Consider the following 4,024-nt stretch of genomic DNA (forward strand, 5'->3'; position numbering starts at 1 on the left):
GTCAATACCTTGTTCGGCTTGGGTTTCTATTGTTACCTTAGGATATATCCAGTTGAAAGCCTTCTCAAAGTCTATAAAGTTCTCCCGACAGTGGAAGTTCATACTCTTTTGTTCGACTGATAGTTTCTCTTGGGATATGTATGTGCTGAAGCCGCTTCATAAGCCTGCTTGTTCTCTTGGCTGTGCAGCGTCTAGCTTGTATGTTACTGGTAGTAGGATTATTAGTCTATAATTTCTGATGTCCTCTTTGCTACCTTTCTTATGAATTATAGAATTATGTTGGCGCTATTCCAGTCTTGTGGTATGTTTTCTCCTTAGACATATGTTGTAAATATTTGCTAGGATTTCCCAAGTTCTCCTACCAGCATACTTAAGTATTTCAGCTGTTATTCCGTCGTTCCCTGCTGCTTTTCCATTTTTCAAATCTTGAAGCGCCTTTTCTACTTCTCCCACGAGAACTTCTGGGGCGTCATTTTGTAGTAGGGACAGCCTGTCTTCTTCATGTATGTTTTCGAGTGCGTTATAGGTCGCTGTAGAACCTTGTTACAAGACTTATTATTTCGTTTTTGTCTGTTATTCTGATGCTGTTGCGTGTTAAGGCGATTAGCTGCTTCTTGCCCATCATGAGGGGTTTCTTAGCGTTCTTATAGCTTTCTCTGTTTTCGATTGCAGTTTGTTGATTGCACAAGTTTTTCATTGTAGTTTTTGATGTATTCTGCAATCGTCTTTCTTCTCTCAATTTTCATTTCTCTTCTTTTCTTGAGAAGTGTTTTCGTCTCATCAGTCTGTTTATTATTTTTGTTACGCTGTGGCCCACAGTGTAACCAATTCCAATTTCTTTTAGTGTGTTGGTGTTTACTCTAGTTGTTATTTGTTTGCTGATCAATTGTTGTATTTCTAGTCGAATGTCAAAGACTAGTTCTGACGAGTTCTGAAGACTGGATCTGACGAGTCCGTGGTTATTGCCTGTTCGAAACTTGCTAAGAACGCTCACATCTTTTACTGTGCAGATTAAAAAAAAATTGTGGGTATTTGGGAAGGCTTGAAAGGAAACAATGTTTTTGTATTTCCTTTCAAGCCTTCCCAAAAATCCACGATTTTTTTTATCTGCATATAAGCTACTGGGAACTAACAATAATCATAATCTTTTAATGTGTTTACCTTGTTAGTTAAAATGAAGTCAATTTTATTCCTAGTTAGGGGCTTACCGTGTCCATTTTTTATTTGTTTTCTTCTTAAAGTATATATTGGCTCTGAACAGTTTCTAATGATATGCGTATTGTTCAAGTCTCTGTCCTCTCTCATTTCGTTCTTCAATTCCAAAGTTCCCCAGTTGTTGTTCTTTTTCTTTTAGTTTTCTTACCTTTGCATTGAAATTCTCTATTAGATGTTTGAAACGACTATTGTTGCTGTCCAATATTTGGTTGATTTCATTATAGAATTCTTCTACATCCACGTTTGAGTGACTAGTTATTGGAGCGTATGTTTATACCACTTGCAAGCAGTATTAAGCGTTAATATATCAGCTACGAAAATAGATCCGGTGCGGCGTATTTAGAATGGTAGAGCTGTGTTTCACAGGTCTTATTACGTACCTATTAAATTATTGTTGAATATTTATTTATTTATATTATTAGCTGCTATAACGGTTTAATTTATTTCCACATCGACTCGTCCCATTAAACCTTTCACCAATTATTCCACCGGCCAAATTTCCCTCGAATAAAGTCAAACGGGTGGATTTCTTCAAACGGGCTAATTCGTAGCGGCATATCGTTCGCATACGAATTCGCCATTTCGCCCCGGACGAAACGATCTCGCCCGACAATTAGAATTTCACTGACTGTACACGAACGTATGATTTCGCGAGCAAGCTGGCTGCTTGATTAATTCTTTACTAGCTTTTGCTAGGGTTATGCGTCGCGGCCGACGTAAAACTTTACGGCCCGGATCGCCTCGAGCGTCGTTAAAATTTAAATTTGCAGAAGAGAGAGAGCGAGCGTTGTTCGAGCGCGCGCGTTTATTTTGAAAATGCAAATGCGGGAGAGAAAATAGAAATTAAATAAAGGTTTAATGCGACTGAAGCGATATGACGGTGGCGGACCGTTACTAGATGCAAATGAGCAGAAACTACTACATAATTGTTGACTCTGAATTGTTTCCCTTTTAAGACTTTTATCATTTTATCTTGTTCGCTACTTTGTTAAATTAAACAACTGCATGTATAATGCTGAGAATATATAAATAAAAACTTGTACATACTTGTATTTTTAACGAGGAGTAAGTGGATACACAGAGAGAAAGATTTAATTTATATAAGTGGGAGATATTTCTGATAATTAAATAATTTAATTCGTATCGGGCAATTAAATATGTAATTGAAGGAATTCAATTATTTAATTGGTACATTTAATTGGTTAAAGAAAATCATATTTGCTATAAGTAATATTTTACAATACAGAAAAAAAAACATGATATAATTCTCTTAATAATAGTTTATTTGTTTCAGAATTATATTATGATATCTATAATTAATGATTGTCAACAAGAATATCTTGATTTAATTGTGATAAATAAATTATAATTTAGAATAGAAAGGTATATATTATTCCCAATTTTAATAAGATTTTTAAAACATATATATATTTTATCCGTAACAGTAAACTTTAATTACGAGAAGCATACCAGTTTTGTAACTAAAATTATTTATTTATTTGCCTAAATACAATATTTTTTATATGCAGAATTAAGATTTAATTGTAAAAATTTGTTCAATATGCTAGGTAGGGCACTTGACTTGAAGTATAATCGATTCTCTTGATTCAGCAACACTGGGTTTCCACTTTTTTAACTTCATTGACTTATTACATATGAAAAAACATAATAGATAAGTCTGAATAAGGGTTCGTGAATCTGAAATTTGGAAAAAGATTATGTTCATCTGGGTTAGCGCATATTTATATGCTTTTGAAATTTAACATACCTTGTGATAATTCGCCTTGTACAGGTTAACTAAGACCTCATTGTCCGTGTTGACACAAGTATTTTTCTTCAGCTCCAATGCTGCGTCAAACAGAGCAGAGAATTTCGTAAAAAAATTATTTACTTTTTCTGAATATTCTATCTCAAAATCTTTTTCAATCTGAAAATTAAGGCGTTTGGTATTAGAAAGAAAATCACAATGGTAATAAAGTATATAATAATAATAACAATAACAAAAAGGGCCTACTAGGATATATCCAAAATGATACTTCAAAATAGGTCATTCGTTTAAAATACAGGACACCGTCTGAAAGGTCGAAGTGGTCAACTGAGTACGTCTGAAACTATTGGTTTCGATCCAATGCTTGAAAACGTCCTCAAACGGTGCGGAATGATGTGCGAGCCAAATTTTGGAATTTAGAGCTACTTCAGATATTTGATCTAAAAAAACATGAATATATAACGTGTGATAGTTTTTACAGAATAGTTCTAACCTTCTCCTGAAGTACTAAATTCGTCATCGCATCGTTTCGGCTCTGGATTCCATTTTTGGAAGTACTCCTGCTTCCATTAAAATGGCCAATTCGTTCTACAATTCACAGACTACCAAGAAATAGACGAACGCAAGTAATATTTTAATTCTAGAAGGCATGATTTAATTGCCACAAGTAAATTTCTAGAATTATATAATTAATTTTATTCTTCAATAAAATTATAATTATTAATATTTTTCTTTTCATTATTATGAAAAATGTAATTTAATTGGCGGAATAAAATTTTGGTAAAAATGTTTAATTCTTTGGGTTTTTTTATAAACTTAGCAAAGTTTAAGTTGAATAAACAATAATTTTATTGCTGTTACAATATATTTCTCAATTAAATAATTTAGTTGCATTAATTAAGTAGAAAAATTAATTAATTTTATAGCAAATATGCTTTTCTTATTCGAATTCATATTTTCTGTTCTGAATTAAATTATTTTTAAGAAAATTAAATAAACTGATTTAATACGCGAGAATAATTTATTTCTCTCTGTGTACCT

The 4,024-nt window shown here is 32.7% G+C and overlaps 1 long non-coding RNA gene across 1 annotated transcript; it reads right to left on the minus strand.

The window, feature by feature from the left end:
* Window positions 1-2,542: 2,542 nt before the first annotated feature.
* Window positions 2,543-3,651, minus strand: LOC115876477. The gene is made up of 4 exons (XR_004049153.1): window positions 3,477-3,651; window positions 3,230-3,423; window positions 2,984-3,142; window positions 2,543-2,913 (listed from the first exon to the last, which is right to left on the minus strand). It is a non-coding gene; the product is annotated as an uncharacterized LOC115876477 (long non-coding RNA).
* Between the last annotated feature and the right edge of the window lie 373 nt (window positions 3,652-4,024).

Source organism: Sitophilus oryzae, unplaced genomic scaffold (genome assembly GCF_002938485.1).
Source record: "Sitophilus oryzae breed Bouriz unplaced genomic scaffold, Soryzae_2.0 scaffold_1059_pilon_pilon, whole genome shotgun sequence".
In the NCBI taxonomy this organism is placed as follows: Eukaryota; Metazoa; Arthropoda; class Insecta; order Coleoptera; family Curculionidae; genus Sitophilus; species Sitophilus oryzae.